Source organism: Lampetra fluviatilis, unplaced genomic scaffold (genome assembly GCF_964198595.1).
Source record: "Lampetra fluviatilis unplaced genomic scaffold, kcLamFluv1.1 SCAFFOLD_768, whole genome shotgun sequence".
NCBI classification, from domain to species: domain Eukaryota; kingdom Metazoa; phylum Chordata; class Hyperoartia; order Petromyzontiformes; family Petromyzontidae; genus Lampetra; species Lampetra fluviatilis.
The window spans coordinates 20,179-46,427 of NW_027620677.1; the positions used below are offsets into that span (position 1 = coordinate 20,179).

General features: G+C 64.1%; 1 pseudogene; it reads left to right on the top strand.

Annotated features, from left to right (window-relative positions):
- On the top strand, positions 1-26,249 carry LOC144954245 (sodium/hydrogen exchanger 3-like; annotated as a pseudogene).

Consider the following 26,249-nt stretch of genomic DNA (forward strand, 5'->3'; position numbering starts at 1 on the left):
GACGCCGGATACTTCATGCCGGCGCGCCTCTTCTTCGACAACATCGGCGCCATCCTCATGTACGCCGTGCTGGGCACCGTGTGGAACGCCGCCACCACGGGCCTCTCGCTCTACGGCATCTTCCTCACCGGCGCCATGGGTGAGGGGCGAGCCGCGGTGGCGGCGGCCGCCACGCCGGGAGACCGCGAGGTCGTGGTCGTGGTTGTGGTTGGGGGTCGCGGTTGGGGTTTGGGGTCGCGATTGGGGTTTGGGGTCGCGGTTGGGGTTGGGGGTCACGGTTGGGGGTCGCGGTTGGGGGTTGCGGTTGGGGTTGGGGGTCGCGGTTGGGGTTGGGGGTCGCGGTTGGGGTTGGGGGTCGCGGTTGGGGTTGGGGGTCGCGGTTGGGGTTGGGGGTCGCGGTTGGGGTTGGGGGTCGCGGTTGGGTGTCTCGGTTCTGGTTGGGGGTTGTGGTTGGGGGTCGGGGATGGGGTCGGGGTCGAGGTGGAGGTCGAGCTTGAAGTCGGGGTCAAGGTTGTAGTCGAGGTCACGCTCGAGGTCGCGTGTGATTGGCTATTCGATTAGTGACTCCAGGGAGCCAATCACATGCCACTGCTGGCGGAAAGACTTCCACTAGAGGCCGCTATACAGAGTCCCTCGAGTTGTATTTGGCCTACTCTTCCATCCCAACCAGACCTGTGAGGAACTGAGAGTAACCACACGCTGCTGATGCTGCTGATGCTGCTGATGATGCTGATGATGCTGATGATGCTGATGATGCTGATGATGCTGATCGTGCTGCTGCGTTACGAATCCGGCGACCTGAGTTAGATTCCCGTTCATGGCCACCAACACCAGTGACAATTATTTGAGACTGTAATGGGCCCTCCCCTAGGTCGACTGAGCCTCAAATGAGTACCTGGGTGCGGCGTGTATTAAACATCGCTACTGGGGAGACAAAGGCGGCCGGGCGTGGTGCTGGCCACCCACCCTCTCGTGTGCCGTGCCGGCCTTCATAGGTGCAATTCGCGAGCAGCACTTGCCCCAACAGTCTGTTATGGCTACACGGATGTGTGGGTGGGGATCTTTGTGTTTGTCAGGCGACCTGCAAGCCGGCCTGCTCGACTTCCTCCTCTTCGGGAGTCTGATCGCCGCCGTGGACCCCGTGGCGGTGATCGCCGTGTTCGAGGAGGTGCACGTCAACGAGGTGCTCTTCATCATCGTGTTCGGGGAGTCGCTCCTCAACGACGCCGTCACCGTGGTGGGTGCCAGCAGCAGCAGTACAGCATCACCACCACCACCACCATCATCACCACCATCATCACCACCACCACCATCATCACCACCACCATAATTTCCTCATTCCCCATTCTCCACTTGTCACCATTTCATTGTCGCGGGCGCTCCACGTGTCCCCGAGTCATCCCCACCCCGTGGACCCCCCCCCCCCCCCCCCCAGGTGCTGTACAAAGTCTTCGACTCGTTCGTGGCCCTGGGAGGGGAGAACATCGAAGGAGTGGACTACATCAAGGGCATCGGTGAGACGCCATCGCAGCCTCGCTCCTCGCCCACGCCGGCTTCGGTCCCTGACCCAGGCGCCTGTGGACCGACCTATAATGCTATTCAAATATAATAATTAACCGGTAACCAAATGGGAGGGGGGGGGGGTGAAACGGTTACAGGTTCACAGATTAACTCAAATGTGTGGAGCAATAAGCTCGGCAGTCTATCCCGTGCCGTGGCTGAGAAACGAAGGCAGCTGCCCCAGCGGAAGAGTAGACCAAGGTACTGTGCCCTCTCCAGGGTTGATGAAACACCATTTTAGGAGCTTCTTTGCTCACGAGGGTGGCCTCCAGTGGAGGCTGCATCTCTACCCCAACACGAGCCGGCGAGGATGACGACGATGCTGCCGATGATGACGCTGTTGCTGATTCTGCTATTGATGGTGACGCTGATGGTGATGTTGCTGCTGATGTTGCTGACGACGATGTTGCCGATTTGTGGCTGTGTCCCGGCAGCGTCGTTCTTCGTGGTGAGTCTGGGCGGCACGGCCGTCGGGGTGATCTTCGCCTTCGTCATCGCGTTCGTCACGAGGTTCACCAAGCACGTGAAGATGATCGAGCCGGGCTTCGTCTTCCTGCTCTCCTACCTCTCCTACCTCACCGCCGAGATGTTCACCCTGTCCGCCATCCTCGCGTGAGGCTCCCCCCCACCCCTATTGCCCCCACCCCCCACCACGCCCCCCTTCCTCGCGCCCCCCCTCGTGTGTGCGTGTGGGGGGGGGTTCTGTGTGTCTCTCCGTCTTTGTGTGTGTGTGTCCATCTGCCTTTGTCTGTCTCAGTATCTGTGTCTCTCTCTCCGTGTCTATCTCTCACTGTGTCTGTGTGTCTCTGTCTCCGTGTCTTTGTGTGTCTCTCACTATATCTGCGTCTGTCTCCGCGCGTCTCAGGATCACGTTCTGCGGCATCTGCTGCCGCACCTACGTGGACGCGAACATCAGCAGCAAGTCCCAGACGGTGATCAAGTACACCATGAAGATGCTGGCGAGTGCCGCCGAGACGATCATCTTCATCTTCCTCGGCATCTCGGCCGTGGACACCGAGAAGTGGACCTGGAACACCGCCTTCATCCTGCCCACGCTCATCTTCGTGTCCGTCTACAGGATCATCGGTGCGTCTGTCTGTGTGTGCGTGTGTCTTGTGTTCATGTCCATTCACAGGATCATAGGTTTGTGTGTGTGTGTCTGGTGGGGAGCGGTGGTGCAGTGGTTCGCGCACTGCGCCACAAACCTGGCGACCCTAATTTGGTTCCCGCTCACGGCCAACCACCAGTGACGATTATCTGAACCAGTACTGGGCCTCCCCTAGGTCGACTCGGCGTCAAAATGAGTACCTGGTGCGGTGTGTAAACGTCGCCACTGGGGAGACAAAGGCGGCCGGGCGTGTTTTGCAGCGAATGCTGTTTCACGCGACTTCCCCACGGCCAAAACACCACCAGATACATTTACAAAAAGAAAATACAGAGAGACAAATAAATGTTCTTTTGAGTGGACGTCAGCCCCCTACATCACCACAGAACCACTCTTCCAGCCTCCTCCTCTTCCAGCACATGCAGGGCAACAACAACGACCACAACAACGACCACAACACGGCCCGCCCGACACGCCCTGACGGACTCCGCATGGTGTGCCACCACGGTCTCTCCTGTCTCTCGCCACATTCACACGGTGGCGGCGGCGGTGCTGTCGCGCAGTAGCACGGCGCCCCACCGATGTTCGGAAGTGGTGTCCCGCTCCCCCTGGTCACACAGGAAGTGGTGTCCCGCTCCCCCTGGTCACGCAGGAAGTGGTGTCCCGCTCCCCCTGGTCACGCAGGAAGTGGTGTCCCGCTCCCCCTGGTCACACAGGAAGTGGTGTCACGCTCCCCCTGGTCACGCAGGAAGTGGTGTCCCGCTCCCCCTGGTCACGCAGGAAGTGGTGTCACGCTCACCCTGGTCATGCCGGAAGTGGTGTCACACAGGAAGTGGTGTCACGCTCCCCCTGGTCACACAGGAAGTGGTGTCACGCTCCCCCTGGTCACACAGGAAGTGGTGTCACGCTCCCCCTGGTCACACAGGAAGTGGTGTCACGCTCCCCCTGGTCACGCAGGAAGTGGTGTCACACAGGAAGTGGTGTCACGCTCCCCCTGGTCACACAGGAAGTGGTGTCACGCTCCCCCTGGTCACACAGGAAGTGGTGTCACACAGGAAGTGGTGTCACGCTCCCCCTAGTCACACAGGAAGTGGTGTCACACAGGAAGTGGTGTCACGCTCCCCCTGGTCACGCAGGAAGTGGTGTCACGCTCCCCCTGGTCACACAGGAAGTGGTGTCACGCTCCCTCTGGTCACACAGGAAGTGGTGTCACACAGGAAGTGGTGTCCCGCTCCCCCTGGTCACGCAGGAAGTGGTGTCACGCTTCCCCTGGTCACACAGGAAGTGGTGTCACACAGGAAGTGGTGTCACGCCCCCCCTGGTCACGCAGGAAGTGGTGTCACGCTTCCCCTGGTCACACAGGAAGCGGTGTCACACAGGAAGTGGTGTCACGCTCCCCCTGGTCACATAGGAAGTGGTGTCACACAGGAAGTGGTGTCACGCTCCCCCTGGTCACACAGGAAGAGGTGTCACGCTCCCCCTGGTCACATAGGAAGTGGTGTCACACAGGAAGTGGTGTCACGCTCCCCCTGGTCACACAGGAAGTGGTGTCACGTTCCCCCTGGTCACGCCAGAAGCGGTTCAACCCGCACCCATTGGCGCCTGTTTGGGAGGTCGAAGCCAGGCACCCGGAAGGGGGGACTGCGGGTCGCTTGCGAGGTCCTCGTTGGGCACTTTCGCGGCTCTCCATTCGTCGCTGCAGCCAGTGCGGGGGGTGTCCCACGTGCGCCGCTCTCAGGACTGTGGTGTCTCCCGCGCTGGGTGTCGGGCGTGGTGCTGGCCTCCCAACCCCTCGGGTAGCGTGCCGACCTTCACTCGCCCTTATCGGCGGACGAGGAGTTCCCCGGTGCTCTGATGATGATGGGGCCTCTTATCTCGAACGGGGAAACTCCGCGATGGGTTGAAGGGGCTGAGTGGGTGAGAGGTGAGGACGGGGGTCAAAGTCGCACGAAGTCACCCGGCGCTTCGGACAGAGAGATAACGACTCTCCAGAGAGATAACGACTCTCCAGAGAGATAACCTCGCAGCGAGAAACCTCGCAGCGAGAAACCTCGCAGCGAGAAACCTCGCAGCGAGAAACCTCGCAGCGAGAAACCTCGCAGCGAGAAACCTCGCGCTGTGACTCCTTGACGCATTCACTCACTCATTCAGAATCCGAATCCTCAGGTCATACTGCAGGAGGAATTCGATGAGCTATTTTTCACAGATGTCACCAAGTCGCTCAAACTCTCGCTCGCTCATTAGACCCACCCTCTCGGTAACTCTCTCGCGCATTCACTCAATCGTTCATTTCATCACTCTCTCACTCACCCTGTCGCTCGCTCAAACCAGCTGCCACTTGTCTCTGTACGCGCGCGAGGGATGGGCCGTGCTGATGGAGAGAGGGAGGAGCTCGCGGCTCGCCGCCGCCGCGTGTGCCAGTCGAGCCTCCCAGAGATGTGGTATCGTCTCCCCCTCGCTCTTTCCGACTCTCAGCCGCTCAAGCCCCTCTTTGTACCAGCGTGGACGGCACCCTCGTGTTCACCTTCTGAAGCGCTCGCTCGTCACCGTGGCGTGCGCGATGACCGCCACCACCACGTGACTTTTCTTTCGTGTTGTGCGCGGTGCATTTAGCGCCACAGCGCGTCGATTTGTAGCGTTTATTTTCATTTGTTTGCTGGTGACTTTGTGTATTTCATATCGAAATCGCCTCCAGTGCTTTTGCTGCTAGCGGCAATAAAAGTTGTTTAAAAAGTCAAAGTATTTCCGACTCTCTCTCTTCTCTCCTGCTCTGCTCCTCCTCGTCTCCTCCCTTCTCCCTCTCTCCTCTCCTCCCTCTCCTCCCGTGCCCCAGGCGTGGTCATCCAGACGTGGATCCTCAACTGGTTCCGCGTGGTGCCGCTGAGCGCCATCGACCAGGCGGTGATGTCCTACGGCGGCCTGCGCGGCGCCGTCGCCTTCGCGCTCGTCGCGCTGCTCGACGAGCAGCTGGTGCCCGAGAAGCGCCTCTTCGTGAGCACCACCATCATCGTCGTCTTCTTCACCGTCATCTTCCAGGTGCGCGGGTGGCGGTGACGGTGGTGACGATGATGATGGTGGTGGTGGTGGTGATGAGGATAATTGTGTTGGGTGGTGTTGAGGTCGATGAAAATGGTGGTCAGGGTGAACGGTGATGATGTTTTAAGTGAATGTGGTGGTGATGCTGTTAATGATGACGGTGTATGACGGTGCAGGGTCTCACCATTAAGCCGCTAGTGAACTGACGGTGTGTGATGTTGCGTGATGGTGGTGTGTGGTGGTGATGGTGGTGATGGTGTGTGATGGTGGTGATGGTGGTGATGGTGGTGATGGTGGTGATGGTGGTGATGGTGGTGATTGTGTTAGATGGTGTGTGGTGGTGTGTGGTGGTGATGGTGTTGTGTGATGGTGTTGTGTGATGGTGCAGGGTCTCACCATCAAGCCGCTAGTGAATTGGCTCCGCGTGGAACGCAGCCAACACCGGGAGCCCAAACTCAGCGAGGAGATGCTCGACCGGGTGAGGGAGAGGGACACTCTCACTCCTCCTCACACTCCTCCTTACACTCCTCCTTACACTCCTCCTCACGCTCCTCCTCACACTCGTGGTGTGGCCTGCACGGTGATGCGTCCCCTGTGGGTGGGGCCTGGCCCGTGGTGTCTCTTGGCGTGTTGTGGGGGTGACACGTGGTGTCCCCGTGTGTTGTGGCTGAACTTGTGGTGTGGTCGCCCCCCCTCCCCCCCAGGCGTTCGACCACATCCTGTCTGCCGTAGAGGACATCTCTGGGGAGTACGGCCACCACTACGTGAGACACAAGTAGGGTACCCCCCCCTCTCCCTTACCCCCCCTCTCCCTAACCCCCCTCGATTTTATCTCTCCCTCCCCTCTCTAATCTCTCGACTCTCCCTCATCTACATCCCAGACGCTCCACTTGCCTCTCATCGCTTCTCGTTTAACTCTCACCCCCCCGCCCCCCCCCCCCCCCAGATGGGAGTACTTCGACTTCAAGTACCTGAACCCCATCCTGATGCGCAAGTCGGCACGGCGCAACCGTTGCCTGCTGTGGGACGTCTACCACAGCCTCAACGTGCAGGACGCCATCAACTTCGTGAGCCAGGTTCGACCCCCCACCCCTCACCCCTCATCCCCCCCCCACCCCTCACCCCCCGCCAGGCCCCAGCGGCCACTTGGCCCGAGGGCGCACGATTGCACGGACCCTGCATGTGCGTGTGTACGTGCGTGCGAGCACTCGTGCGTGCGCGTGTGTGTGCGTGCGAGTGTGTGTGTGCGTGCGTGCGAGTGTGTGTATGCGTGCGTGCGAGTGTGCGTGCGTGCGTGTGTGTGTGTGTGCGTGCGTGTGTACGTACGTACGAGTGCGTGCGTACTTACGAGTGTGCTCGACTCGGCCTCAAACGAGTACCCGGTGCGGTGTGTAAACATCGCCACTGGGGAGACAAAGGTGGCCGGGCGTGGTGCTGGCCACCCACCCCCTCGTGTGCCGTGCCGACCTTCATCGGAGCCACTGCTCGCTAACGGCACTCGCCGCCCCCCCCCCCCGCCCCCCCCGCCCAGGGTGAGCGCAGCGGCTCGCTGGCGTTCATCCACTCGACGGGCCCCGAGCGCGTCACCTCCAACATCGACTTCGTGGGGCTGCGGCGAGCCTCCGAGGTGTCCGTCGCCAACATGTAGTGAGTACACCACCGCCGCCATGGCCAGCCACACCACCACCACCTCCAACATGGTCAGCCACACCACCACCACCTCCACCATGGTCAGCCACACCACCACCATGGCCAGCCACACCACCACTACGAACATGGTCAGCCACACCACCACCACCATGGCCAGCCACACCACCACCACCTCCACCATGGTCAGCCACACCACCACCACCTCCACCATGGCCAGCCACACCACCACCACCTCCACCATGGTCAGCCACACCACCACCACGGTGTGTGTCCCACCCCCCCCCCCCGCGTGTGACCCAGCCGCAGGGAGAGTGCGGCCGGCTCTCTGGCGGTGACGCAGCTCGACCTGCACGCCATGGAGCGCGGCGGCGCCAAGAGCGGCCGGCACCGCGAGGACGTGGTCACTCACCGCATGCTGCGCGACAACCTCTACTCACCACGCAGACACGTACGCTCACCACGCTCCTCGCTCACCTCGCTCACCACGCTCCTCACTCACCACGCTCCTCGCTCACCACGCTCCTCGCTCACCTCGCTCACCACGCTCGCCACGCTCCTCGCTCACCTCGCTCACCACGCTCCTCACTCACCACGCTCCTCGCTCACCACGCTCCTCACTCACCACGCTCCTCGCTCACCACGCTCCTCGCTCACCTCGCTCACCACGCTCGCCACGCTCCTCGCTCACCTCGCTCACCACGCTCCTCACTCACCACGCTCCTCGCTCACCACGCTCCTCGCTCACCTCGCTCACCTCGCTCACCACGCTCGCCACGCTCCACGCTCCTCACTCACCACGCTCCTCACTCACCACGCTCCTCGCTCACCACGCTCCTCGCTCACCACGCTCACCACGCTCACCACGCTCACCACGCTCACCACGCTCCTCGCTCACCACGCTCACCTCGCTCACCACGCTCACCTCGCTCACCACGCTCCACGCTCCTCGCTCACCTCGCTCACCACGCTCACCACGCTCACCACGCTCACCACGCTCACCACGCTCACCACGCTCCTCGCTCACCACGCTCCACGCTCCTCGCTCACCTCGCTCACCACGCTCACCACGCTCACCACGCTCACCACGCTCCTCGCTCACCACGCTCACCTCGCTCACCACGCTCCTCACTCACCACGCTCCACGCTCCTCGCTCACCACGCTCACCACGCTCACCACGCTCACCACGCTCCTCGCTCACCACGCTCACCTCGCTCACCACGCTCCTCGCTCACCACGCTCCTCACTCACCACGCTCCTCACTCACCACGCTCACCTCGCTCACCACGCTCACCTCGCTCACCACGCTCCTCACTCACCACGCTCCACGCTCCTCGCTCACCACGCTCACCACGCTCACCACGCTCACCACGCTCCTCGCTCACCACGCTCACCTCGCTCACCACGCTCCTCGCTCACCACGCTCCTCACTCACCACGCTCCTCACTCACCACGCTCACCTCGCTCACCACGCTCCTCGCTCACCACGCTCACCTCGCTCACCTCGCTCACCACGCTCACCACGCTCCTCGCTCACCACGCTCCTCGCTCACCACGCTCACCTCGCTCACCTCGCTCACCACGCTCCTCACTCACCACGCTCACCTCGCTCACCACGCTCCTCGCTCACCACGCTCACCTCGCTCACCTCGCTCACCACGCTCACCACGCTCCTCGCTCACCACGCTCCTCGCTCACCACGCTCACCTCGCTCACCTCGCTCACCACGCTCCTCACTCACCACGCTCCTCGCTCACCTCGCTCACCTCGCTCACCACGCTCCTCGCTCACCACGCTCACCTCGCTCACCTCGCTCACCACGCTCCTCACTCACCACGCTCCTCGCTCACCACGCTCCTCGCTCACCTCGCTCACCACGCTCCTCGCTCACCTCGCTCACCACGCTCACCTCGCTCACCTCGCTCACCACGCTCCTCACTCACCACGCTCCTCGCTCACCACGCTCCTCGCTCACCTCGCTCACCACGCTCACCTCGCTCACCACGCTCACCACGCTCACCACGCTCCTCGCTCACCTCGCTCACCTCGCTCACCACGCTCACCACGCTCACCACGCTCACCACGCTCCTCGCTCACCTCGCTCACCACGCTCCTCACTCACCACGCTCCTCGCTCACCTCGCTCACCACGCTCACCACGCTCCTCGCTCACCTCGCTCACCACGCTCACCACGCTCACCACGCTCCTCGCTCACCTCGCTCACCACGCTCACCACGCTCACCACGCTCCTCGCTCACCTCGCTCACCACGCTCCTCACTCACCACGCTCCTCGCTCACCACGCTCACCACGCTCACCACGCTCACCTCGCTCACCACGCTCACCTCGCTCACCACGCTCCTCGCTCACCACGCTCCTCGCTCACCTCGCTCACCTCGCTCACCTCGCTCACCACGCTCACCACGCTCACCTCGCTCACCACGCTCCTCACTCACCACGCTCCTCGCTCACCTCGCTCACCACGCTCACCACGCTCCTCGCTCACCTCGCTCACCACGCTCCTCGCTCACCACGCTCCTCGCTCACCTCGCTCACCACGCTCACCACGCTCCTCGCTCACCTTGCTCACCACGCTCCTCGCTCACCACGCTCCTCGCTCACCTCGCTCACCACGCTCCTCACTCACCACGCTCCTCGCTCACCACGCTCACCTCGCTCACCTCACTCACCACGCTCCTCGCTCACCTCGCTCACCTCGCTCACCTCACTCACCTCGCTCACCTCGCTCACCACGCTCACCACGCTCACCACGCTCCTCGCTCACCTCGCTCACCACGCTCCTCACTCACCACGCTCCTCGCTCACCTCGCTCACCTCGCTCACCTCACTCACCTCGCTCACCACGCTCACCACGCTCACTTCGCTCACCTCGCTCACCTCGCTCACCTCACTCACCACGCTCCTCGCTCACCTCGCTCACCTCGCTCACCTCGCTCACCTCGCTCACCTCGCTCACCTCGCTCACCTCGCTCACCTCACTCACCTCGCTCACCTCGCTCACCTCGCTCACCTCACTCACCTCGCTCACCACGCTCACCACGCTCACTTCGCTCACCTCGCTCACCTCGCTCACCTCACTCACCACGCTCCTCGCTCACCTCGCTCACCTCGCTCACCTCACTCACCTCGCTCACCTCGCTCACCTCGCTCACCACGCTCACCTCGCTCACCTCGCTCACCTCGCTCACCTCGCTCACCTCGCTCACCTCGCTCACCTCGCTCACCTCGCTCACCACGCTCACCACGCTCACCACGCTCCTCGCTCACCTCACTCACCACGCTCCTTGCTCACCTCGCTCACCTCGCTCACCACGCTCACCACGCTCACCTCGCTCACCTCGCTCACCTCGCTCACCTCGCTCACCTCGCTCACCACGCTCACCACGCTCACCACGCTCCTCGCTCACCTCGCTCACCACGCTCCTCACTCACCACGCTCCTCACTCACCACGCTCCTCGCTCACCACGCTCCTCACTCACCACGCTCCTCGCTCACCTCGCTCACCTCGCTCACCTCGCTCACCACGCTCCTCGCTCACCACGCTCACCTCGCTCACCTCGCTCACCACGCTCCTCACTCACCACGCTCCTCACTCACCACGCTCCTCGCTCACCTCACTCACCACGCTCCTCGCTCACCACGCTCCTCGCTCACCTCGCTCACCTCGCTCACCTCGCTCACCACGCTCACCTCGCTCACCTCGCTCACCACGCTCCTCACTCACCACGCTCCTCGCTCACCACGCTCCTCGCTCACCTCGCTCACCACGCTCACCTCGCTCACCACGCTCACCACGCTCACCACGCTCCTCGCTCACCTCGCTCACCTCGCTCACCACGCTCACCACGCTCACCACGCTCACCACGCTCCTCGCTCACCTCGCTCACCACGCTCCTCACTCACCACGCTCCTCGCTCACCTCGCTCACCTCGCTCACCACGCTCACCACGCTCACCACGCTCCTCGCTCACCTCGCTCACCTCGCTCACCTCGCTCACCTCGCTCACCTCGCTCACCACGCTCACCACGCTCACCATGCTCACCACGCTCCTCGCTCACCTCGCTCACCACGCTCCTCACTCACCACGCTCCTCGCTCACCTCGCTCACCACGCTCACCACGCTCCTCGCTCACCTCGCTCACCTCGCTCACCACGCTCACCACGCTCACCACGCTCCTCGCTCACCTCGCTCACCACGCTCCTCACTCACCACGCTCCTCGCTCACCTCGCTCACCACGCTCACCACGCTCACCACGCTCACCACGCTCACCTCGCTCACCACGCTCCTCGCTCACCACGCTCCTCGCTCACCTCGCTCACCTCGCTCACCTCGCTCACCACGCTCACCACGCTCCTCGCTCACCTCGCTCACCACGCTCCTCACTCACCACGCTCCTCGCTCACCTCGCTCACCACGCTCCTCACTCACCACGCTCCTCGCTCACCTCGCTCACCACGCTCCTCGCTCACCTCGCTCACCTCGCTCACCACGCTCACCACGCTCCTCGCTCACCTCGCTCACCACGCTCCTCGCTCACCACGCTCCTCGCTCACCACGCTCCTCGCTCACCTCGCTCACCACGCTCCTCGCTCACCACGCTCCTCGCTCACCACGCTCACCTCGCTCACCTCGCTCACCTCACTCACCACGCTCCTCGCTCACCTCGCTCACCTCGCTCACCTCACTCACCTCGCTCACCACGCTCACCACGCTCACCACGCTCCTCGCTCACCTCACTCACCACGCTCCTTGCTCACCACACTCAACTCGCTCACCTCGCTCACCTCACTCAACTCGCTCACCTCGCTCACCACGCTCCTCGCTCACCACGCTCCTCGCTCACCACGCTCCTCGCTCACCACGCTCCTTGCTCACCACGCTCCTCGCTCACCACGCTCACCTCACTCACCTCACGCTCCTCGCTCACCTCACTCACCTCGCTCACCTCGCTCACCACGCTCCTTGCTCACCACACTCACCTCGCTCACCTCGCTCACCACGCTCACCTCGCTCACCACGCTCCTTGCTCACCACACTCACCTCGCTCACCACGCTCACCACGCTCACCTCGCTCACCACGCTCTCCGCTCAGCACACTCACCTCGCTCACGTCGCTCACCTCGCTCACCTCGCTCACCACACTCACGTCGCTCACCACGCTCTCCGCTCAGCACACTCACCACGCTCACCACGCTCACCTCGCTCACCTCGCTCACCACACTCACGTCGCTCACCACGCTCACCACGCTCACCTCACTCACCTCGCTCACCTCGCTCACCTCACTCACCTCGCTCACCACGCTCCTCACTCACCACGCTCCTCGCTCACCTCGCTCACCTCGCTCACCACGCTCACCACGCTCACCACGCTCACCACGCTCACCTCGCTCACCACGCTCCTCGCTCACCACGCTCCTCGCTCACCTCGCTCACCTCGCTCACCTCGCTCACCACGCTCACCACGCTCCTCGCTCACCTCGCTCACCACGCTCCTCACTCACCACGCTCCTCGCTCACCTCGCTCACCACGCTCCTCACTCACCACGCTCCTCGCTCACCTCGCTCACCACGCTCCTCGCTCACCACGCTCCTCGCTCACCTCGCTCACCTCGCTCACCTCGCTCACCACGCTCACCACGCTCCTCGCTCACCTCGCTCACCACGCTCCTCGCTCACCACGCTCCTCGCTCACCTCGCTCACCACGCTCCTCGCTCACCTCGCTCACCTCACTCACCACGCTCCTCGCTCACCTCACTCACCTCGCTCACCTCGCTCACCACGCACCTCGCTCACCACGCTCACCACGCTCACCACGCTCCTCGCTCACCTCACTCACCACGCTCCTTGCTCACCACACTCACCTCGCTCACCACGCTCACCACGCTCACCTCGCTCACCACGCTCACCTCGCTCACCTCACTCAACTCGCTCACCACGCTCCTCGCTCACCACGCTCCTCGCTCACCACGCTCCTCGCTCACCACGCTCCTTGCTCACCACGCTCCTCGCTCACCACGCTCACCTCACTCACCTCACGCTCCTCGCTCACCTCACTCACCTCGCTCACCTCGCTCACCACGCTCCTTGCTCACCACACTCACCTCGCTCACCTCACTCACCTCGCTCACCTCGCTCACCACGCTCCTTGCTCACCACGCTCACCTCGCTCACCACGCTCCTTGCTCACCACACTCACCTCGCTCACCACGCTCCTTGCTCACCACGCTCACCTCGCTCACCACGCTCCTTGCTCACCACGCTCACCTCGCTCACCACGCTCTCCGCTCAGCACACTCACCTCGCTCACGTCGCTCACCACGCTCACCACGCTCACCTCGCTCACCTCGCTCACCACACTCACGTCGCTCACCACGCTCACCACGCTCACCTCACTCACCTCGCTCACCTCGCTCACCTCACTCACCTCGCTCACCACGCTCACCACGCTCACCACGCTCACACACCTCGCTCACCACGCTCACCACGCTCACCACGCTCCTCGCTCACCACGCTCACCTCGCTCACCTCACTCACCTCGCTCACCACGCTCACCACGCTCCTCGCTCACCACGCTCACCACGCTCACCTCGCTCACGTCGCTCACCACGCTCACCACGCTCACCACGCTCACCACGCTCACCACGCTCACCTCGCTCACCACGCTCACCACGCTCACCACGCTCACCTCGCTCACCTCGCTCACCACGCTCACCACGCTCACCACGCTCACCACGCTCACCACGCTCACCTCGCTCACCACGCTCCTCGCTCACCACGCTCACCACGCTCACCACGCTCACCACGCTCACCACGCTCACCACGCTCACCTCGCTCACCACGCTCACCTCGCTCACCTCGCTCACCTCGCTCACCTCGCTCACCTCGCTCACCACGCTCACCACGCTCACCTCGCTCACCACGCTCACCACGCTCCTCGCTCACCACGCTCACCACGCTCCTCACTCACCTCGCTCACCACGCTCACCTCACTCACCTCGCTCACCACGCTCACCACACTCACGTCGCTCACCTCGCTCACCTCGCTCACCACGCTCACCACGCTCACCTCACTCACGTCGCTCACCACGCTCACCCCACTCACCTCGCTCACCACGCTCACCTCGCTCACCTCACTCACCTCGCTCACCACGCTCACCACGCTCACACACCTCGCTCACCACGCTCACCACGTTCACCACGCTCCTCGCTCACCACGCTCACCTCGCTCACCACGCTCCTCGCTCACCACGCTCACCACGCTCACCTCGCTCACCACGCTCCTCGCTCACCACGCTCACCACGCTCACCTCGCTCACCACGCTCACCACGCTCACCACGCTCACCACGCTCACCACGCTCACCTCGCTCACCACGCTCACCACGCTCACCACGCTCACCACGCTCACCTCGCTCACCTCGCTCACCACGCTCATCTCGCTCACCACGCTCACCACGCTCACCACGCTCACCTCGCTCACCTCGCTCACCTCGCTCACCACGCTCACCACGCTCACCTCGCTCACCTCGCTCACCACGCTCACCTCGCTCACCACGCTCACCACGCTCACTACGCTCACCACGCTCCTCGCTCACCACGCTCACCACGCTCCTCGCTCACCTCGCTCACCTCACTCACCTCGCTCACCACGCTCACCACACTCACGTCGCTCACCTCGCTCACCTCGCTCACCACGCTCACCACGCTCACCTCACCACGCTCACCACGCTCACCTCACTCACCACGCTCACCTCACTCACCACGCTCACCACGCTCACACACCTCGCTCACCACGCTCACCACGCTCACCTCACCACGCTCACCACGCTCACCTCACTCACCACGCTCACCTCACTCACCTCGCTCACCACACTCACCTCGCTCACCACGCTCACCTCGCTCACCACGCTCACCACGCTCACCTCACTCACGTCGCTCACCACGCTCACCTCGCTCACCTCGCTCACCACGCTCACCTCACTCACGTCGCTCACCACGCTCACCACGCTCACCACGCTCACCTCGCTCACCTCGCTCACCACGCTCACGTCGCTCACCACGCTCACCACGCTCACCTCGCTCACCTCGCTCACCTCGCTCACCACGCTCACCACGCTCACCTCGCTCACGTCGCTCACCACGCTCACCTCACTCACGTCGCTCACCACGCTCACCTCGCTCACCTCGCTCACCACACTCACGTCGCTCACCACGCTCACCACGCTCACCTCACTCACCTCGCTCACCACGCTCACCACACTCACGTCGCTCACCACGCTCACCTCACTCACCACGCTCACCACGCTCACCTCGCTCACCACGCTCACCTCACTCACCACGCTCACCACGCTCACACACCTCGCTCACCACGCTCACCACGCTCCTCGCTCACCACGCTCACCTCACTCACCTCGCTCACCACGCTCACCACGCTCACCACGCTCACCACGCTCACCTCGCTCACCACGCTCACCTCGCTCACCTCGCTCACCACGCTCACCACGCTCACCACGCTCACCACGTTCACCACGCTCACCTCGCTCACCACGCTCACCTCGCTCACCACGCTCACCACGCTCACCACGCTCACCACGCTCACCTCGCTCACCACGCTCACCTCGCTCACCTCGCTCACCACGCTCACCACGCTCACCACGCTCACCACGCTCACCTCGCTCACCTCGCTCACCACGCTCACCTCGCTCACCACGCTCCTCACTCACCTCGCTCACCTCACTCACCTCGCTCACCACACTCCTCGCTCACCACGCTCACCACGCTCACCTCGCTCACCTCACTCACCTCGCTCACCACACTCCTCGCTCACCACGCTCACCACGCTCACCACGCTCACCTCGCTCACCACGCTCACCTCGCTCACCACGCTCCTCACTCACCTCGCTCACCTCACTCACCTCGCTCACCACACTCCTCGCTCACAACGCTCACCTCACTCACCTCGCTCACCTCACTCACCTCGCTCACCACACTCCTCGCTCACCACGCTCACCACGCTCACCACGCTCACCTCGCTCACCACGCTCACCTCGCTCACCACGCTCCTCACTCACCTCGCTCACCTCACTCACCTCGCTCACCACACTCCTCGCTCACCACGCTCACCACGTTCACCACGCTCACCTCGCTCACCACGCTCACCTCGCTCACCACGCTCCTCACTCACCTCGCTCACCTCACTCACCTCGCTCACCACACTCCTCGCTCACCACGCTCACCACGCTCACCACGCTCACCTCGCTCACCTCACTCACCTCGCTCACCACGCTCACCACGCTCCTCGCTCACCTCGCTCACCACGCTCACCTCACTCACCTCGCTCACCACGCTCACCACGCTCCTCGCTCACCTCGCTCACCACGCTCACCACGCTCACCTCGCTCACCTCACTCACCTCGCTCACCTCGCTCACCTCGCTCACCACGCTCACCTCACTCACCACGCTCACCTCACTCACCACGCTCACCTCACTCACCACGCTCACCTCACTCACCACGCTCACCTCACTCACCACGCTCACCTCACTCACCACGCTCACCTCACTCACCACGCTCACCTCACTCACCACGCTCACCTCACTCACCTCGCTCACCTCACTCACCACGCTCACCTCACTCACCACGCTCACCTCGCTCACCTCGCTCACCACGCTCACCTCACTCACCTCGCTCACCACGCTCACCACGCTCCTCGCTCACCTCGCTCACCTCGCTCACCACGCTCACCTCGCTCACCCCGCTCACCACGCTCACCACGCTCACCTCGCTCACCTCGCTCACCACGCTCACCTCGCTCACCCCGCTCACCACGCTCACCACGCTCACCTCGCTCACCACGCTCACCTCGCTCACCCCGCTCACCACGCTCACCACGCTCACCTCGCTCACCCCGCTCACCACGCTCACCACGCTCACCTCGCTCACCTCGCTCACCTCGCTCACCTCGCTCACCACGCTCACCTCGCTCACCCCGCTCACCACGCTCACCACGCTCACCTCGCTCACCTCGCTCACCTCGCTCACCACGCTCACCTCGCTCACCACGCTCACCACGCTCACCACGCTCACCACGCTCCTCGCTCACCACGCTCACCACGCTCCTCGCTCACCACGCTCACCTCGCTCACCTCGCTCACCACGCTCACCACGCTCCTCGCTCACCACGCTCACCACGCTCACCACGCTCACCACGCTCACCTCGCTCACCACGCTCACCTCGCTCACCACGCTCACCACGCTCACCACGCTCACCTCGCTCACCTCGCTCACCACGCTCATCTCGCTCACCACGCTCACCACGCTCACCACGCTCACCTCGCTCACCTCGCTCACCACGCTCACCTCGCTCACCACGCTCACCACGCTCACTACGCTCACCACGCTCCTCGCTCACCACGCTCACCACGCTCCTCGCTCACCTCGCTCACCTCACTCACCTCGCTCACCACGCTCACCACACTCACGTCGCTCACCTCGCTCACCTCGCTCACCACGCTCACCACGCTCACCTCACCACGCTCACCACGCTCACCTCACTCACCACGCTCACCTCACTCACCACGCTCACCACGCTCACACACCACGCTCACCTCACCACGCTCACCACGCTCACCTCACTCACCACGCTCACCTCACTCACCTCGCTCACCACACTCACCTCGCTCACCACGCTCACCTCGCTCACCACGCTCACCACGCTCACCTCACTCACGTCGCTCACCACGCTCACCTCGCTCACCTCGCTCACCACGCTCACCTCACTCACGTCGCTCACCACGCTCACCACGCTCACCACGCTCACCTCGCTCACCTCGCTCACCACGCTCACGTCGCTCACCACGCTCACCACGCTCACCTCGCTCACCTCGCTCACCTCGCTCACCACGCTCACCTCACTCACGTCGCTCACCACGCTCACCACGCTCACCACGCTCACCTCGCTCACCTCGCTCACCACGCTCACGTCGCTCACCACGCTCACCACGCTCACCACGCTCACCTCGCTCACGTCGCTCACCACGCTCACCTCACTCACGTCGCTCACCACGCTCACCTCGCTCACCTCGCTCACCACACTCACGTCGCTCACCACGCTCACCACGCTCACCTCACTCACCTCGCTCACCACGCTCACCACACTCACGTCGCTCACCACGCTCACCTCACTCACCACGCTCACCACGCTCACCTCGCTCACCACGCTCACCTCACTCACCACGCTCACCACGCTCACACACCTCGCTCACCACGCTCACCACGCTCCTCGCTCACCACGCTCACCTCACTCACCTCGCTCACCACGCTCACCACGCTCACCACGCTCACCACGCTCACCTCGCTCACCACGCTCACCTCGCTCACCTCGCTCACCACGCTCACCACGCTCACCACGCTCACCACGTTCACCACGCTCACCTCGCTCACCACGCTCACCTCGCTCACCACGCTCCTCACTCACCTCGCTCACCTCACTCACCTCGCTCACCACACTCCTCGCTCACCACGCTCACCACGCTCACCACGCTCACCACGCTCACCTCACTCACCTCGCTCACCTCACTCACCTCGCTCACCACACTCCTCGCTCACCACGCTCACCACGCTCACCACGCTCACCTCGCTCACCACGCTCACCTCGCTCACCACGCTCCTCACTCACCTCGCTCACCTCACTCACCTCGCTCACCACACTCCTCGCTCACCACGCTCACCACGTTCACCACGCTCACCTCGCTCACCACGCTCACCTCGCTCACCACGCTCCTCACTCACCTCGCTCACCTCACTCACCTCGCTCACCACACTCCTCGCTCACCACGCTCACCACGCTCACCACGCTCACCTCGCTCACCTCACTCACCTCGCTCACCACGCTCACCACGCTCCTCGCTCACCTCGCTCACCACGCTCACCTCACTCACCTCGCTCACCACGCTCACCACGCTCCTCGCTCACCTCGCTCACCACGCTCACCACGCTCACCTCGCTCACCTCACTCACCTCGCTCACTCTCGCTCACCTCGCTCACCACGCTCACCTCACTCACCACGCTCACCTCACTCACCACGCTCACCTCACTCACCACGCTCACCTCACTCACCACGCTCACCTCACTCACCACGCTCACCTCACTCACCACGCTCACCTCACTCACCACGCTCACCTCACTCACCTCGCTCACCTCACTCACCACGCTCACCTCACTCACCACGCTCACCTCGCTCACCTCGCTCACCACGCTCACCTCACTCACCTCGCTCACCACGCTCACCACGCTCACCACGCTCCTCGCTCACCTCGCTCACCTCGCTCACCACGCTCACCTCGCTCAACCCGCTCACCACGCTCACCACGCTCACCTCGCTCACCTCGCTCACCACGCTCACCTCGCTCACCCCGCTCACCACGCTCACCACGCTCACCTCGCTCACCCACGCTCACCTCGCTCACCCCGCTCACCACGCTCACCACGCTCACCTCGCTCACCCCGCTCACACCACGCTCACCACGCTCACCTCGCTCACCCCGCTCACCTCGCTCACCTCGCTCACCTCGCTCACCTCGCTCACCACGCTCACCTCGCTCACCACCCGCTCACCACGCTCACCACGCTCACCTCGCTCACCTCGCTCACCTCGCTCACCACGCTCACCTCGCTCACCACGCTCACCACGCTCACCACGCTCACCACGCTCCTCGCTCACCACGCTCACCACGCTCCTCGCTCACCACGCTCACCTCGCTCACCTCGCTCACCACGCTCACCACGCTCCTCGCTCACCTCGCTCACCACGCTCTACACTCACCTCGCTCACCACGCTCACCACGCTCCTCGCTCACCACGCTCACCACGCTCACCTCGCTCACCACGCTCACCACGTTCACCACGCTCACCTCGCTCACCACGCTCACCTCGCTCACCACGCTCACCTCACTCACCTCGCTCACCTCACTCACCTCGCTCACCACGCTCACCACACTCCTCGCTCACCACGCTCACCACCGCTCACCCACGCTCCTCGCTCACCTCGCTCACCACGCTCACCTCACTCACCTCGCTCACCACGCTCACCACGCTCACCTCACTCACCACGCTCACCTCACTCACCACGCTCACCTCGCTCACCTCGCTCACCACGCTCACCTCACTCACCACGCTCACCTCACTCACCACGCTCACCTCACTCACCACGCTCACCTCACTCACCACGCTCACCCTCGCTCACCTCGCTCACCACGCTCACCTCACTCACCACGCTCACCTCACTCAGCCTCGCTCACCTCGCTCACCTCGCTCACCAACGCTCACCTCACTCACCACGCTCACCTCACTCACACCACGCTCACCTCGCTCACCTCGCTCACCACGCTCACCTCACTCACCACGCTCACCTCACTCACCACGCTCACCTCACTCACCCACGCTCACCTCACTCACCTCGCTCACCACGCTCACTCTCACTCACCACGCTCACCTCACTCACCTCACTCACCTCGCTCACCTCGCTCACACTCGCTCACCACGCTCACCTCACTCACCACGCTCACCTCACTCACCACGCTCACCTCACTCACCTCGCTCACCTCACTCACCACGCTCACCTCACTCACCTCGCTCACCTCACTCACCACGCTCACCTCACTCACCACGCTCACCTCGCTCACCTCGCTCACCACGCTCACCTCACTCACCACGCTCACCTCACTCACCACGCTCACCACGCTCACCACGCTCACCACGCTCACCAACGCTCACCACGCACCTCGCTCACCTCGCTCACCTCGCTCACCACGCTCACCACGCTCCTCGCTCACCACGCTCACCTCACTCACCTCGCTCACCACGCTCACCACGCTCACCTCGCTCACCACGCTCACCACGCTCACCTCGCTCACCTCGCTCACCACGCTCACCACGCTCACCACGCTCACCTCGCTCACCACGCTCACCACGCTCACCTCGCTCACCTCGCTCACCACGCTCACCACGCTCACCTCGCTCACCACGCTCACCTCGCTCACCACGCTCACCACGCTCGCCACGCTCGCCACGCTCGCCACGCTCACCACGCTCACCACGCTCCTCGTTCACCACGCTCGCCACGCTCGCCACGCTCCTCGCTCCTCGCTCGCCACGCTCACCACGCTCACCACGCTCACCACGCTCCTCGCTCACCACGCTCCTCGCTCACCACGCTCCTCGCTCACCACGCTCCTCGCTCACCACGCTCCTCGCTCACCACGCTCACCACGCTCCTTGCTCACCACGCTCCTTGCTCACCACGCTCCTCGTTCACCATGCTCACCACGCTCACCACGCTCCTCGCTCACCACGCTCCTCGCTCACCACGCTCACCACGCTCACCACGCTCCTCGCTCACCACGCTCCTCGCTCACCACGCTCCTCGCTCACCACGCTCACCACGCTCCTCGCTCACCACGCTCCTCGCTCACCATGCTCACCACGCTCCCCGTTCACCACGCTCCTCGCTCACCACGCTCCTCGCTCACCACGCTCACCACGCTCACCACGCTCACCACGCTCACCACGCTCACCACGCTCACCACGCTCACCACGCTCACCACGCTCCTCGCTCACCACGCTCCTTGCTCACCACGCTCCTCGTTCACCACGCTCACCACGCTCCTCGCTCGCCACGCTCCTCGCTCGCCACGCTCACCACGCTCACCACGCTCACCACGCTCACCACGCTCCTCGCTCACCACGCTCCCCCCTCCCCCCGCATCCCCCCCCCCTCCCCCCGCGTCCCCCCTCCCCCCGCGTGCAGGTGCAGTCCCTGTACAGCCGCCAGGCTGCGGGCACCAGCAGCGTGCAGGAGCAGCAGCAGAAGGAGATCTTCAAGCGCACGATGCTCAAGCGCCTCGAGTCGTTCAGCCAGAGCAAGCAGGGACGCCACGGGAACCGCTCGCACCGCGGGAGCAAGGTGGGGGGGGGGGGCATGGGGAGGTGCGGGTGTGAATAGGAAACACACCCCCCCCCCCCACCATCTCCCCCCTCCACCATCTCCTCCCCCTCGCCACCATCTCCCCCCTCACTACCATCTCCTCCCCCCCACCATCTCCTCACCCCCCCCCCCACCATCTCCTCACCACCATCTCCCCCCCCATCACCATCTCCTCCCCCCCCCCCACCATCTCCTCCCCCCCCCCCACCATCTCCCCCCCCCCCCTCCCACCATATCCTCCCCCCCCCACCACCTCCCCCTCCTTACCCTCCCACCACGATAATTCACGTGGTTGCGGCCGCTGCCACGCGCCGTCTGCCCCCCCACCCCCCCACCGGCGCGCTGCCGTGACATCGATCGCAAAGAGTTGGCCATTGCGTGCCGGCATCGCGGCTCGGGCTGCCGCGATGGATCAACACCCCGCCCTGCGGGTCGCTCACACGGGATCGCGAGGGTCGCTATCGCCCCCCCCCCAGCCCCGCACCGGTACTGCTGGCCGTGACAGCTCTTGCCCCAACGGCCTGCTAAGGGCTACGTGGGGAACCTTTGTCTTTGTGCGCACGTGTGCAGGTGAACGGGGAACTCATTCCCAACGGGTTCTGCCCCCTGCCGCAGAAGTCCGTGAGCTGGGTGGAGAAAGGTGAGTTTGAGAGGGCTGGTGAGCAGTGGTGAGTGTTGGCGAGCTGGTGAGCAGTGGTGAGTGTTGGTGAGCAGCGGTGGTGAGTGCTGGTGAGCTGGTGAGCAGTGGTGAGTGTTGGCGAGCGGCGGTGGTGATGTCGATCGAGAGAGTGTTGGTGAGTGTTGGTGAGTGTTGGTGAGCGGCGGTGGTGAGTGCTGGTGAGCTGGTGAGCAGTGGTGAGTGTTGGCGAGCGGCGGTGGTGATGTCGATCGAGAGAGTGTTGGTGAGCGGCGGTGGTGAGTGTTGGTGAGTGTTGGTGAGCGGCGGTGGTGAGTGTTGGTGAGCGGCGGTGGTGAGTGTTGGTGAGCGGCGGTGGTGAGTGTTGGTGAGCGGCGGTGGTGAGTGTTAGTGAGCGGCGGTGGTTGGCGGTGGTGAGTGTTGGTGAGTGGCGGTGGTGAGTGTTGGTGAGTGTTGGTGAGCGGCGGTGGTGAGTGTTGGTGAGTGTTAGTGAGCGGCAGTGGTGAGTGTTGGTGAGTGGCGGTGAGTGGCGGTGGTGAGTGTTGGTGAGTGTTGGTGAGTGTTGGTGAGCGGCAGTGGTGAGTGTTGGTGAGTGGCGGTGAGTGGCGGTGGTGAGTGTTGGTGAGTGTTGGTGAGTGTTGGTGAGCGGCGGGTGGTGAGTGTTGGTGAGCGGCGGTGGTGAGTGTTGGTGAGCAGCAGTGGTGAGTGGCGGTGGTGAGTGTTGGTGAGCGGCGGTGGTGAGTGTTGGTGAGTGTTGGTGAGTGTTGGTGAGCGGCAGTGGTGAGTGTTGGTGAGTGTTGGTGAGCGGCGGTGGTGAGTGTTGGTGAGTGGCGGTGGTGAGTGTTGGTGAGTGTTGGTGAGAGGCGGTGGTGAGTGCTGGTGAGCGGCAGTGGTGAGTGTTGGTGAGTGTTGGTGAGTGTTGGTGAGTGTTGGTGAGCGGCGGTGGTGAGTGTTGGTGAGTGTTGGTGAGAGGCGGTGGTGAGTGTTGGTGAGCGGCAGTGGTGAGTGTTGGTGAGTGTTGGTGAGTGTTGGTGAGTGTTGGTGAGCGGCGGTGGTGAGTGTTGGTGAGTGTTGGTGAGTGTTGGTGAGTGTTGGTGAGAGGCGGTGGTGAGTGCTGGTGAGTGTTGGTGAGTGTTGGTGAGTGTTGGTGAGCGGCGGTGGTGAGTGTTGGTGAGCGGCGGTGGTGAGTGTTGGTGAGCGGCGGTGGTGAGCGTTGGTGAGCGGCGGTGGTGAGTGTTGGTGAGCGTTGGTGAGCGGAGTGGTGGTGAGTGTTGGTGAGCGTTGGTGAGCGGAGGTGGTGAGTGTTGGTGAGCGCTGTGGTGAGTGTTGGTGAGTGTTGGTGAGAGGCGGTGGTGAGTGCTGGTGAGTGTTGGTGAGTGTTGGTGAGTGTTGGTGAGCGGCGGTGGTGAGTGTTGGTGAGTGTTGGTGAGAGGCGGTGGTGAGTGCTGGTGAGTGTTGGTGAGTGTTGGTGAGTGTTGGTGAGCGGCGGTGGTGAGCGTTGGTGAGCGGCGGTGGTGAGCGTTGGTGAGCGGCGGTGGTGAGTGTTGGTGAGCGGCGGTGGTGAGCGTTGGTGAGCGGCGGTGGTGAGTGTTGGTGAGCGTTGGTGAGCGGCGGTGGTGAGTGTTGGTGAGTGTTGGTGAGCGGCGGTGGTGAGTGTTGGTGAGCGGCGGCGGTGGTGAGTGTTGGTGAGTGTTGGTGAGCGGCGTTGGTGAGTGTTGGTGAGCGTTGGTGAGCGGCGGTGGTGAGTGTTGGTGAGCGGCGGTGGTGAGTGTTGGTGAGTGTTGGTGAGCGGCGTTGGTGAGTGTTGGTGAGCGTTGGTGAGCGGCGGTGGTGAGTGTTGGTGAGCGGCGGGTGGTGAGTGTTGGTGAGCGGCGGTGGTGGTGAACGTTGGTGAGCGGCGGTGGTGAGTGTTGGTGAGTGTTGGTGAGCGGCGGTGGTGAGTGTTGGTGAGTGTTGGTGAGACGGCGTTGGTGAGTGTTGGTGAGTGTTGGTGAGCGGCGGTGGTGTGAGTGTTGGTGAGTGTTGGTGAGCGGCGGTGGTGAGTGTTGGTGAGCGTTGGTGAGCGGCGTTGGTGAGTGTTGGTGAGCGGCGTTGGTGAGTGTTGGTGAGCGGGCGGTGGTGAGTGTTGGTGAGCGGCGGTGGTGAGTGTTGGTGAGCGGCGGTGGTGAGTGTTGGTGAGCGGCGGTGGTGAGTGTTGGTGAGCGGCGCGGTGGTGAGGTGTTGGTGAGCGGTCGGGTGGTGAGTGTTGGTGAGCGTTGGTGGTGAGTGTTGTGAGTGAGCGTTGGTGGTGAGTGTTGGTGAGCGTTGGTGTGGTGAGTGTTGGTGAGCGCTGTGGTGAGTGTTGGTGAGCGGCTGCGGTGGTGAGCGCTGTGGCTCCCCGCGTGTGCGAGCCAGACGCGCTGTCGCTGCTGACCGAGTCGGAGGCAGACGGCCGCTCCGAGTGCAGCGAGGCCTCCGAGCTCTCCTCCATGGAGCCGGGCGCCATCACCTTCATGGCGCGCTCGCCCCAGCCAGCTCGTGTCCGACCTGCGCCAGGGTGAGTGTGGGGGGGAGGGGCACGGTGGCTATGAGATGTTAACTACTTCGCCTGGTGTACAGGAGGTCGTGGGTTCGATCCCGACCCCGACGCCTGCTGCTCCTGCTGCTGTGTATTTCGAGTCTGTGGGTGTTTCTCTTCCCGTGGCCGCGTGGATATTTATCCGGGTCCTCCGGCTTTCCCCTCCAAAATTTAGAATCAACGTCTCCCCTCCGCCCCTCTCTCTATCCCCCGCGCCACCTCCGCTCGTCTCCATCCCTCCTCTGCCCCCCCCCCTCCTCCCAACAAACCAGCGCTGGGGGGCTACGAGAACCCGGCGTTCGCCGCCGACGACCCCGCCTCCGGCTGGGGGGGACGCGGGGGGCCTGGGAGGGGGGCGGGGGGGGAGCTGCCGTGGAGGCGAGGGGACGAGCGGGCGACCCCGTCGGCGCGCGCCCAGAGGGCCATCCCCCCAGACCCCCGGGGGCTTCCCGCGGCTGACCCCCGCTGCGCGCCAGCACTCGCTCACACCGACTCGTATCGCTGCTCGCGGACATCCCCCGAGGAGGAGGGGGGCCGCGTGGGCTGGGGGCCGCTCCCGCTCGAGCACGGTCGTCTCGCTCGTGCCGGGCTCTGTGGCGACCGCCCGCCGCGGGGGACCCCCGGGGGCTGCAGGGGAGGGCGCGCACAGCGGCTGACGAGCAGCGCTGGCGGCGGTGCAGGAGAGTCGAGCTACATGTGA